At 32.9% G+C, this 13987-nt stretch overlaps 1 long non-coding RNA gene across 1 annotated transcript; it reads right to left on the bottom strand.

Annotated features, from left to right (window-relative positions):
* Nucleotides 1-8016: 8016 nt before the first annotated feature.
* Nucleotides 8017-13457, bottom strand: LOC136039448 (uncharacterized). The gene is made up of 3 exons (XR_010620451.1): nucleotides 12781-13457; nucleotides 10853-11023; nucleotides 8017-8610 (listed from the first exon to the last, which is right to left on the bottom strand). It is a non-coding gene; the product is annotated as an uncharacterized LOC136039448 (long non-coding RNA).
* Between the last annotated feature and the right edge of the window lie 530 nt (nucleotides 13458-13987).

Genomic DNA, 13987 nt, shown 5'->3' with positions numbered 1-13987 from the left:
TATATATTGACTCTCATTGTCCCTTTTGTTCTAACCACAGACAGTTCTGGGTCCTGGCGGCTTTGCCACCTGTGCCCGTGGGCTCTAGCATGGCGCCGGGCCCCAGCACGGCAAACGGCAGGCTTCTATATAGGGTTTCTCATTGTTCCTTGTGTTCTAACCGCAGACATTGCTGGGCCCCGGCGGCTTTGCCACCGGTCCCCGCGGGTCCCAGCATGGCACGCGGCAGGCTTCTATATATGGTATCTCATTGTCCCTTGTGTTCTGGGTCCCGGCAACGCTATGTCATTTTTGGATCGAATTGATGACGTAAATTGGTTTAGTTTTCTGTTTTAAGGATTTCAAATTGCTTTGATCCATTGTCAAAATATTTAGAAATATTTGTACAATCATCAGTTTTTTACATTTTAAGAAATTTAATAATAATTTCTTTTTGACGTTAATTGACACTGACAAATTTTCTTTGAGCAGCAAACATTCTAAACTTCAACAATTTCTACTAAACTTCAAACATTTGGTTTTCTGTTTTAAGGTTTTCGAATTGCTTTAATCCATCGTCAAAATATATTGAAATATTTGTACAACATTTTAAGCAATCTAATAAAATTTGAAGAGAGCCTCAATTTTTTGAGCTCGTGTAACGGTAATAACGTCTAACGCTAAAGATAGTGTAATGGACAGACATTACATTTTTTTATATAAGAGAAGATAAACTTCGGAGTTTTGGTTTTCTGTTTTTAAGGTTTTCGAATTGCTTTAATCCATTGTCAAAATATATTGAAATATTTGTGCAATCACCTGTTTTTACATTTTAAGCAATTTAATAAAATTTAAAAAGAGCCTCAATTTTTTGAGCGCGTGTAACGGTAAAGATAGTGTAACAGACAGACACCCGGACGGACACTCCATTTCTATATAATATCTGGCTTCCTAAGCCAGAAATCGCTACAGTTCCTGTCATTTTTAGTATTTTACCTGCTAGTATCCAATTTTCTAACCCCGCCAAGTGGCGTGATTATATTTCAAATTTAGGGCGCTTAGACAAGATCGACCATGTTGAGCAGCGGAGAAATAGGTTACTGGTATTTATGAGAAATAATGATTCTGCCTCATCAGTGGCAAGTGTCCTACCTCTCTGTTCACGCATCAGTGCTAAGGTCGTAAAGTAGGAATGTCTAGGAATTATACGAATTGACAAGGGCTTTGATGAATCAAATATGACAGGACTAATGAATTCTGTTGCACAAGCAAAGTGCTTGGGAGGCCGTTCAGTCGTGCAATTGTCCTTTATATCTCAAACAGACCTCGATATCACTCTAAAGCATGGCATTAAAATTGACTATTCACTTTTCCGGGTGTCAACTTCACTGAATCAAACCAAGCAGTGTTTTAAATGCCCAGGATTTAACCAATTTTCACGAGAATGTAAGAATGAACCTAAATGCGGCAAATTTGCCGGGCCCCATATTAATAGCCGCGATAATGCATGTTCAGCCGAAATGTGGAAACTCTGGTGGGAATTACAAAAGCAATAGTTTCTCCTGTGCCGTATTAAAGAGCCACGTGCCTATCCCTGCATCAAACACTTAAACTTGTGCCTGATAAATCCCTCCACAAGTATGGTCCATTGTTCTGAAGCTGATTGTGTAAACTTGTATTTTCAAAACATAAATGAAGCAAGAAATAAGTTAATAATTTTAGCTTAAATATTCAATTCATTCGATATAGTGTGTTTGGTTGAGCACCAGTTCAGTGGCGTTAATAGAAATCAGTTGGAAGTCTCTTGTGACCACGTGTTCCTCATCTGTTCTTAAAAAATCCCACAAAGTGGTTGAAATCAAAATGGTGCACGCTTAAGAGGGTGATGCTGACGAGCAGTCATCATCAGAGAAAATGAAGGCCGTAGCATTGCCTCTACGTAAAAGTATCAATTAAGTGAGGAGGCTTAAACAGCGTTTATATTTCTACCCGTTCAAGAAACAGTAACTTCCTTTTTGCAAATGTAGCAAAAAAAACCAGCTGAAAGGTGGGTGCAACATTAATACTTTAAACAAACAGAAATAATTACGTATATTTTGGTATACCCCCTCCTCAATACTTCGGTCTTGGAACTATTTTCTTATAACTTTTAAAAAAGCTTATTTTTCTAATAGTTATTCGTGAATAATTAGCTTAATATTAGAAAAACCAAAACCATAAGATAACTCAAACTCAAAACGACCAGAAATTATTATTGAAAAGTAAATGAAATAAGAAACGAACGGAAATTAAATAGAAATCAAATAAAAATCATAAACCCTATAGGCAAGTGTGTATTCTCCTGATGAGCCCTTGTGTTGGTTTGTTGCCTCTGAATTATTTGTCTTTATTGTTTGGTAAATGACGACTTATACTTATTGACGACATGACTGCCTGTCCATTGATTATTCTTTATGGTTGATTGTGTATGGCTATGCTGCTTGACCTATGTGATTGTATGGATGAGTAGGGTTAAGGCCTCATTCAAGTGCTGGTCTATCTTAATCACTAATTCAGGAAAACAGTCTTCCTTTTCTCCTTCTGTCTTCTTTTTTTTTATGTGTTTGTGCTATTGCATTGTTGATTTCTTTTTTCGTTATAAAATAGGTACTAATATAAATGAGTAAATAAATAATCAAACGAGTAGAGCTTGAATTGAATATGCAAATTAAGCTTAAAAAGAACAAAAATATTTCCTATTGAAGCATAAATGAAACCCAAAATGAAAAGAGATTAAATTAAAAATCGTAGCACAGAAATATACTATAGGTACCAATTTAAATACACGAATAAATTTGAAAACGAGTGAAACTTCAATTAAATATGCAAATGAAGCTTGAAATGAACAAAAATTTCATCAAATAAAATTTTAGGCTTTCTTTCTTCTCACACTGTAAAAGCCTTAATACCACTGTATCATTGGCGCTTTACTGAAAAATCAGTCTTCAACAATCTTGGAAGGTGCAAATAAATAGCAGTAGTTTTAACAGCAGTTTTAAATTTAAGTTTTAATAGCAGTTTTAGAAAAGTTTTATCAATAGCGATAGTTTTATCAGTAGGGAAGATCATCTCACCAAAAGGCAATATGTGCTCACTACTGCTAATGCCACTACTACTACTCTTGCAACTACTTGTAAGGCTAAAAATATTTAGATGAAAATTTCAAAGAGTAAATGAACATATAATGTATCAGGAACACGTCTCAGCAATGTCACAACAATGGCTAACAATATTATGTTGAAACCTCTGAGAATTGAGGAGAGAGATGATCTACTGACCAAAAGGCAACAAGTTGATACGGCTACTGCTGCTAGTACTACCACTATTGCTATTAATTCTATTTAGAGAAACATCAGTGCTACTACTGTGACTACGTTTACAACCACGCCTAAGGGTATGCTGGAATTCTCAAGGAATCTTGAGGATAGATGGTGAACAGAATCGTCTGTCTACAGGATGTCAAGAGGGAGTAACAACAATATCTTAGGAACAGTTTGGTGTGTGAAGTTGAATCTAACAGGACTTGTCATGGGGGATGTTGTTTTAACCAAAAGAAAATACTTTCATCCTACTACTATTGCTTCTACATATACTACTATTACTGCTGATAAAACTTTTTTTAAACTTTTATTAAAACTTAAATTTAAAACTGCTATTTATTTGTACCTTCCAAGACTGTTCAAGATGCATAGTTTTCAGTAAATCACTAATGTCACAGTAGGGTTAAGGCTTTTACAGTGTGAAGAGGAAGGAAAACCCAAACTCTTGTTTGATGTAACTTTTGTTCGTTTCAAGCTTGATCGGCATATTTAATATAAGTTTCGCTCGTATAAAGATTTTTTTTTGTTTATTTATATTAGTACATATGATATGTTTGTGTGCTGTAATTGTTGATTTAATTTCTCTTCATTTTGGGTTTAACTTATACTTCAACAACAAATTTATTTTTTCATTCTAAGCTTCATTTGCATATTCAAATTAAGTTTTACTCGTTTTATTTATAGTGATATTTCTCTTTGTTTATAATAATTTCTTGTCATTTTCAGTTTTATTTATTTTAGTTTTCTGTTTTTTTTTCAAGAATTTTTTTATTCAAGAATAGGTATTAGAATAAAAAGCTGTTTTAAAAGTTTTAAGAAAAATTGACGTAAAGAGCAAAGCCGTGCTCTTTACGCACTTGCACACGTGTTGGCACCTTTGCCAATTAGCACCTTGCACACGTGTTGCTGGGGCACGTTGTGAAAAAAAAACTAAAAAATAAAGAAGAAAAAAAAATAAAAAACCAAAAAAAAATAAAAAAAGGTAAACAACTTAAAAAACTATAAATAGTTTCTGACGACGATGATACTTCAGTAACCCCATGAAAACTACCCCTCCCCGACCCAATAAAATTTCCTAAGGACAATTTTATCCTCGCTGAAAATCATCGTCTTAAAATTTCTTCCGGACGATTCCGTTTGAAAAATTCTTATAATGCTTTCATTTGAAAAAAATTTTTAATTTACATTAAAACACTTTGTCTGGTGAAGCTTTAAGCAGTGATTCAAATTTTGATAATATTATAACAACCCAAAGAAAACAAAAAAAAAAATTAGAAGAGACCCAAGGAAACTGCCTATGACCCAAGGAAACTCCACTGATTAAAAAGCCTTAAGTCTCATATCCTTCATATTTAAAAATAAAATCAGATATAGCAATCTGGTTCAGATAGTCATCCAAACTCTTATAATGTTAACCATTAAGGAATACATTTTTTCGTAGGAAAGTGGGAAATAAACATCATCTGATTAAACACAATTTTACACCAGAGATAAGCGGCTACAACACGGTTATTGAGTTACACTACCTTTGCCTCTTAATGACACATCAGTGTACTTTTGTGTTACCCCCTCCTAAATGAGATCCATATAATATAAGGGAAGCGTATGAAGCAGTATTAAAATATTTTGATAGAGGTATTTAGATAAAAAGATAATTAGAAATTGTTGTTGTTTATGGGCTAGTTAAAAAACTTTCTGCAAAATAAAATGTATATTTTGGGGGGAGTAGGTTTTGGTTTTGGTTGAGGCTCTGTCTTTGCCAAGTACAAGCATATGAAAACATCAATCATTAATTTTTTTTGAGCTTGTTATGGATTCGTTGCATGGGCTAAGGAGTAATAGTGTATGTTCGTGTGATTTTTTTTTCACACTATTTCCATTATAATTTTTTTTCTTGAAAAAGTCTATTCACTTGGGCTTAAATGAACTTTATTATTTAAATAGTTTTCATGTAAGTAGCGGAAAAAATACTAAATTCTAGCCCGAGGATAGAATTGGAAGAATATATTAATCTATTGTCAAGGTTTCTGTATACCAAACTGACAAAAACTTCGATTCTGGAGAAGTTTTTTACATTATTAGGCAATTAGTTAATTAATAACAATAATTTTAGGACATTGGGATTCAAAAAGTTCCTAGAAGATTACTGGAAAGAATGAATGAAGAAAGAAATAATGCATAATAATGACTCAAGGTTTTGAGGGATTGTAGTGTCAAACTATTCTATGAAATTTTATAAGTTGCACATTCTTTAATGAAGTCCTTTGCTTATTGGCTTCTACAAGAATGTCTGTTGAAAGGGCGATTGGAATGTTAATGGGTCGTTTTAGAAGACTTAAGTTTTTTGATTCCCCTGACCTTGCATTTATTTGCAAATCAGTAATTGCAGCATGTACCTTGCATAATTTTTGCAGTCGTCCCTCTAGTGCCATTTGATTTGAGTAGAAAGAGCCTGAAGTGTTTTTTACTTGATACTTTTGTTGCAGTTAAATTAGGCCATTCCATTATTCTTGCAGTTTACATGCCTACTAATTACAGAAACGAAGAATTTAACGAATGTTTTGCTAAAGCATGTGCAAATGTCTCAAAAATTTTTCATAAAATACGAGCGTCTTGCAGAGCCATTTTGCTTTGTGGCGATTTTAAGACTTACCTCACTATTCCTAATTTACCCTGGTCCCAGGTATTACTTACACCACTTCCGAAAGATCTATCTGTGGCAGCGAATAGTTAAAATGTTACTTATATTCATATCTCAGGCAGCGCAGCAAATTCGGACTTCATAATTTCAGATCTTGAATGTTTAAAAAGTCTCTTGTTAAAGTATCAGAGGAAATTTTGATTAGTGATCATTTGCTCCTTGAAGGGTCTATTGTTTAAATCTGTTTTGCCATAGGCGTTGTAGTTCAAAGTGGTTTCAGAATATATATATATATATATATATATATATATATATATATATATATATATATATATATATATATATATATATATATATATATATATATATATATATATATATATATAAATATATATATATATAATATATATATATATATATATATATATATATATATATATATACATATATATATATATATATACACTAGCTGGGTCACGGCGGCTTCGCCGCCCGGCCCCAGCACGGCACGTGGCAAGCTTCTATGTATGGATTCTCATTGTCCCGTGTGTTCTATTGCAGTTTTTTCAAAGATATTTGATTATTAAAGCAAGTCCAATTTCTAACAATAATATCTACTAAACTTCAAAGTTTTAGTTTTCTTTTTTAAGGTTTTTGATCTCTTTTAATCCCTTGTTTTTTAATTTTTAATTATTTTTTAGTTTTTTCTTATTTTTGTTGTTTTTTCTTTATTCAGAAGAGCTGAGCTCAGGCGGAGCTGCTACAATTAATTCAGAAAATAACATCTATAATTCCACAATCACTGCCAGAGCAAAAAGGGACCGCATTGCAAGACTTTTATAATTATTAAAATAGATAGTTACCGTTTTTTACTTATTAGTAGGTTACTTTCTATGTTTAAACATTTGTTAGCATTATTAATTGTATCACAATCTAATATAAATCAAGAGTAAAGTGGAATTTTCTCTTGAAATTTATTTGAAGATATTTACTTTCATAATAACAGCGTAGACCAGAAATATTCCCAGAAATCGTAAGGAACAAGATATCAATTTCCCGTTTTCGACGCGTTACCCTGTGAGGTATATCCCTCCCAAACTAAAAAACAAAACAGAAAACCTTATTGTAGAAGTTTAAGTGCCTTTTAAGTTTTTTAATTCGGAAACCTATGGAAATATTTCGCGAGGAACTTTTCTCCAGGGGAGGGGGGTGAAGGGATTGTCTATAGAATTTTCAGCGGGAAGAAAATGTTTGGGAATAATTCCTTTCAATGAAATCAAATTGTCGGGCAATAATTTTTAATTGGAATAATTAGAAAAATAAAGTATTTTTAACTTACGAGCGGGTGATCGGATCTTAATGAAATCTGATGTTTGGAAGGATATCGTGTCTCAGAGCTATTATTTTAAATCCCGACCGGCATTAAGCCTCTGATTTTCCTTTTAAATCAATGTATTGGTTCTCAGAATTTTGCTAGAGCTAATATCATATGAGCTCTTGGCCTCGTCAAAAGTGCCATATGAGCTTTTAACTCTTGTTTATTTATAATAATAGTGAATTTTGTTAGTTTTACACTTCGAAGATAAGAAAAACTACTCATAGAATTTGACAACGCTTTCGCCCATGAAACTTAAACAATTAGAATGTGTTTGTTCCCAAACGCCAACTATGCTTTCAAGCAAAACCTAAACCCTATTAACGTTTTTGGTGTCTTTTTTTTATTGCCACCTGCTACTGCCGAAAATTGCAGATTCACATGAAAATCTTTCAAAAAAAAGATTGCGATTTATTTTTTTAACATACATATGGTGCGTAAATTCCTTTTTTTTCGATTTCTTTAGCTTTTCTAAACTAAAAAAAAAAATAAAAATAAAAAAAAAATAATTAAATTCTCAAATTTGGAAAACCATAATTTTCGCAGGGGGTTATTTTCTTTGGGGAGGAGGATAAATGCCTAGAACAAACCCTCATAGGCATGTCAAAACATAATAACGACACTTTTTCCCCTTGTGAGAAAGAAATACTGGAAAAGGGAACATTACAAATTTAATAAAGAAAAAAAGTAAATTCAAATAAAAGTTAAATTTAAGAAATCAATAACTATTCATATTTTTCAAATATTTTTTTTCACTGTTTTTAATGCTTCTTTTTTTACTTCAAGTAATTCACGCTTTACTTTCATTTTTTCTTGATGAACTTCTGTTCAAATCGTAATTGTTCCTCATGCCGTAAATTGGCATCATTACTGAGTTGTTGAAATCCTTCTGGGTTGCTAAAACATCGCCGTTTTCGGCCCTCTTAGGCTCTGTATCTTTACTGACTACACTTGCTTCTGGCACTGGGCTTGATTGTGATGCAAAGTTAGCAGGGGTTCTCAAACTCCCCCTATTCCATGCACTTATTGCATCAGTGCCCTCTGGCTTAGGGGCCATCAACCACCCTTTCATTAATTCAAAATACTCCCAAGGTTACTTTCCGTGCTCCACTCCTTCCTACCTTGTTTTTTTTTATCCCTGTACTGCCTTTTCAGGTTTTTCATTTTTGTTTGGCATTGTGCTGAAGAGTAATGTATTTGATAAAGGGCAACCAGTGTCTGAATATGCTGCCTTGGCCAAGGCTTTTTATCATTAGCTGCAAAAAATAAGAATGTTCAAAAATAGACATTCATGGGAAAATCAGGGGGTTGTAAAGTCAGCAATGGCCCAAATTAGGGAGTTAGGGACCTTCCTAACACCGAAAAAGAGACCAGATTGGGATGGCATTTAAGTAACCAGGTTAGTAAACCAAAGAACAGTACCCGTCAGTTTCTTCAGGTTAATATAAAAGAAACCATAATTGAACAATCCTTGAAAGTCTATGGAAAAATCTAAACACCGTTGTACCAACTAACTTGCTAATTCAAGTAGTTGATAAAGACTGCCTTGTCATTGCTGTCCTAAAATTCTACCATACTACATTCTTTTTACCGTAGCTGAGACTCAAGCAGTCCTATACCTTTTACTGTACAAGCTGCTCAAACTGTCCAATAGTGACCATGACCATGTCATGAAGCTACTGAAAAACCTGTTTGCTTGTACCTTTATAGCATACAGTTAATCTTTAAATTACCTTCCTAGTACCACAAAATGCAATAGTATGAGGTATATTAAAAAAAATACGTGAAATTTTTGTCACCAAGGCATTGGTAACCGTTTTCTATGACTGTGAAGGAGATTTACTTGTGGACTTTTTAGAAGGTTGAGGGGATGTCTAGATTTCCCTAAAAAATAGTGTAAAAGGAAGGAAGCATCACCTAAAGAAGTTATTTGACACTGAAGAAGGTTATATTGAAAATATATTGTAATTATAGAAATTATTGCATGCAGAAAGATCCATTGTAATAGAAAAATCAAAAAACAATTACAAAATTCGACTTATTTTTTTAATACCCTTACACTATCAGAAATGTGAACCACATTTATATGGAACCAGCTGAGTATTCCTGGAAAACATCAAGTTTACTTAAAAAAAAGTTTATAATCCATACTTTGGAAAACAATACACAATAGGCACAGAGAACTAGCTGATTGTTGTAAGACTGGAATCTGTAAATTAGATTCAAGTTATCTTTAAATTTGACATCCCGAACTGCATTTTTTCCCACCATTTACTTCCCGCGGTCACAATTTGAAAACCCCAGGCCAAATATTCGGATTTTTCTTCACCAAGTCTTATAAACAGAAAAACACTTAACATCAAAACAAAGTATAACAAACTTTTAACAACAAAATTTTTAATTATTGTCCATTAGGGTTTATAGCACTTGAATACAACATTGCGTTTTATAGGTAAAAATTAATTACTTTTCTTAATTAACCAAGCAAATTAAAGGAATTTGCTACAAGAATGATGGTTATATTCCAATATTGCTTTCAAATAGAGGAAATCCCCTTACCAAACTAGTAGGCGAAGTGAGTCTGCTTGAGAATTGTTCTGGATACAAGTTCACCTTCAAATATGAGCAAAACTGCATTGAGCATGCTCAAGACTATCTTCTACCAATTGCAACATTTAGGAAGCATCTGTCAAGTTATCAACCACTCAAAGTCTATTAAGATACTCCAAAAATAAATGTTAGAATGACATACTGTTCCATTTTTAATTTCTCACAATATTTTCTATCATTGCACACTCAAGCTTTTTCTATTCTGTTACTACTTCTAGTAAAAGGGCAGGAAACAAAAATTCCTGGAAGCTTCTGGCATTCAACACAAAGCTCATAAAGAAAGCGCTTAAGTGTGGATCAAAACGAATGAGGTTTCACTGTGTTTGTCCAAAATCCAACAAAAATGACTCGAACCCCCCAAAAATGGGACAAAATTCTGACATCCAAGAATGAGGCTTCTCGTTTTCTCAAAATTTATTTACCTGTGTCCTTGCTCTTTTCTGTGGGAAAAAGTCCAGATTGACTATCCCCTCTTAATTTATCACTTGGGAAATACTTGTACAAGCCCTTTCGCCTCTCTATTTAACATATAGCTTTCTCACTAATATTTCTAGCAGTATTCCTAATTTTCTTCCCTAAGATATAATCAACAGAGAATGTAATGTATATATTATTTATAAGTATCTTACAGACAGAGATATGAAATAAAGAAAACAAAATTCATTAAAAATTTATAGAAAACTTCAGGCTATACACAGATTAATCATACTGGTTCAGGAAATGGTTTTATAACCCATAGCCATAAAGAAAAAAAAATTAATGTTCAAAATAGCAACCACTAAATTTAAATAAGAGAAAACAAGAATTTAAAATATTTACTTGTATTTTTGAAAAACCATGGTAGCAAGAACAGGCTAGTTTAACAAAAACAAATTTTGAACTAATTACCAAATGATACATCTGAAGCAGGTTCTTCAACAGCAGATATTTCTTGAACTGCATCAGCATAAGATGTACTTGTAGTAAATTCATCTGTACAAAATTTATTTGAAATTGGATATAGACCTAAATCTACTCCCCAAGAGATAACATCAGCCATTGGCCATCTTTCAAAAGATGCTAGAAAAAAAGAAATGAGAATTATGAGGACAACCCAGTGTGGCTATTTCAACAAAACTGATGGGTAAAATTCTAGTTGATTGACTTCTTTCTATCTCAGAAAGGGGTTAGGTTAGGAAAACGAAACTTTCAGGGATGGGTCTACAAGTTAAAGTATGTCCCGGGAAGGTATTTTAAAGTACCTACCTCCACTCCTTCTCCTTCTAGAGGCCCCTGACCTTTGATGACCTTCAAAAATATGTGTGTTATAAAAGTGAAACCTTGTAAAACATATCTGCTTAATTGAAATACAACAAAATTGTTTTCAGCTTCATAACCGCTCAGTTCTATTTTATAAGGTTTTAAAGATATGCAAATACATTTCCTAAATTTTGAAAAAAAACAACATTGATATGGCTCAAAATTCTGCTCAAATAACAGGAATTGCATTTTCAGAACTAAAGGCAGAGAAAAAGCAACTAATAATTGAAAACTAAGGTAAAATGTTGTTTTGTCAAAATTTCAACAGGTATAGACCTTTCATGTAGGTAAATTTCAGGGCCCTCTAGAGGAAAAAGGAGTGGAGGTGGGTACTTTAAAAAACCTTCCTGGGACATACTTTAGCCTGTAGACCCATCCCTGAAAAATTCATTTTCCTAACCTAAACCATTTCCGAAATAAGAAGAAGTCAATTAACTAAACCCTGATATAAGAAGAAGTCAATTACCATATAATATATATATATACATTATATATATATATATATATATATATGTATCATGAAAAGAGAAATCACCAATGCAACAGCACAAACACAAAAAAAAAAAAAAAAAAAAAAAAAAAAAAAAAAAAAAAAAAAAAAAAAAAAAAAAAAAAAGAGAGACAGAAGGAGAAAAGGAAGACTGTTTTCCTAAATTTATATATATATATATATATATATATATATATATATATATATATATATATATATATATAACAAAAAGAGAAATCACCAATGCAACAGCACAAATACATTAAAAAAGAATAAAAAAAAATTAAAGGGACAGAAGGAGAAAAGGAAGACTGTTTTCCTGAATTAGTGATTAATATAGACCAGCACTTGAATGAGGCCTTAACCGTACTCATCCATACAATCACACAGGTCAAACAGCATAGCTATACACAATCAACAATAAAGAATAATCCATGGACAGGCAGTTATGTCATCAATAAGTATAAGTTGTCATTTACCAAGCAATTAAGACACATAATTCAGAGGCAACAACCCAACACAAGGGCTCATCAGGAGAATATGCTTATATATATATATATATATATATATATATATAGATTAGGGGGAGCAGTTGAAGTTCTCTGATACAAACAAATGATAGGTCTATATTAGGATTCAGGATGAAATTAATTCTAAATGTAGGTATATGACAAGGCTATTTCATAGCTGTCCCATTAGTGATTTAAACATAAAATTTTAAATAGCGTATACTATTAGAAAAGCTACTTTCTGTTATCTTACAGAGAGATTAGGAAAAGTGATGAGTAGAGGGAAAAAATAAATCTAAAATTGAGATTTTTTAAATTGAAAATTTAGGGTAAAATAAGAAATAATGGTAATAGGAAATGTGCATTCCCAAGCTCTATTCCTAATAACACACCTTTCTAACTGATAAAAAACCTTTGTTCTGTGCATCAGAGCCTAGCCTACTAGCCTGTGAAAGCTAGGCCTAGCTCTCTAGAAAACCTTAATATTTTATAAGTACAGACAAGATTATGCTACTTACAAACTCCTAAATCGGAAGTAATCTCCAATATAACTGTATTAGTATTCTTTCTGCATATAATTTTGTAAGTCTTTTCAGTAGGGTAAACCCACCGGTACTCAGTCACAGACTAATTCCTGGGCAGAATTTTTGATTAGATTGCAACATGCCCAATACTGGGTCTCTCGAGCACCCGTTCTCAGTCAGAGACTTCCTTTTTCTGAGTCACTTCCGAAAAACCTGTTTAGATATTCTTTGCTGAGATCTATGACTCAGGCTCTTTGTCTGGTTATTAGACATTTTAATGTCTTGAAATTTGTTATTTTAAATTGGATTTTCAGAGAGAAAATAGTGGATCCAGGATTTTCTTTGGGGGGGGGGGTTCACAATAGGTTGCTTAGATAAACTTGCAAACAAAAAAATGCCCGCAAAATAAAGGGAACCTCAACAATTATGCGCCGTAGGGTAGAGGAAATGGTCTAAAGTATTGAAGAGTTTGGCCTTTATTTTAATGTTTTAAGATGAACAGAGGAGGTGATATGTTGTATAATGCGGAGCTTTGATTAGATGAAAATAGGCAGTAAAGTGGCCATCATTTCTCACAAAAACTTAAATTAATAAATTTTGCGCTTCTCATGCATTTATTTTCTATTATACAAATTCGCTAAAAAACTACTAGGCTGTGTTGTAAAAGCCATCCCTCTTTGCAAAACAAGTAAACTCAAAAAACCAAAACAGACTACCAAAAAAGTAATGATAGGCCTATCAATTTCTTTGCCTTAGTGCCATAGCAAGACAGACTCAAAAACAAATTTTTGACAGTAAAAAGAAGTTATGATTTTAATTTCTCCTCCTTGTTACTACAAAATGAAGATCTTCGCCTTGCAGTTGGCTTTTGCAGTAATACGGACAGATTCCGTTGATAAACCTAAATTTAATTAAATAATTTTTGGCGGTATGCGACATTAGTAAAACTTAACAAAGACCGCACAAAGTGACTAAAATCTTCTTTCAAACTGGTTTACAAAAAAAAAAAACAGTCTTAATATTGAAAAATTTATGAAAAACTCAACTATTAAAAATCAATTACAAAGAAAAATTACTTTCGTCCAGGCCCAAACCAGAGCAAGCAGTCCCAACCAAAAATACAACATCATGTCATGGGGGGGGGGTGCTCCCGTGCCCTCCTTGGATCCACCCCTTTTCTGAATGAAAGATTTAGCTGTCA

The sequence above is a fragment of the Artemia franciscana genome, chromosome 19 (genome assembly GCF_032884065.1).
Source record: "Artemia franciscana chromosome 19, ASM3288406v1, whole genome shotgun sequence".
Classification (NCBI taxonomy): domain Eukaryota; kingdom Metazoa; phylum Arthropoda; class Branchiopoda; order Anostraca; family Artemiidae; genus Artemia; species Artemia franciscana.
This window is presented reverse-complemented; position numbering and strand designations above follow the sequence as displayed.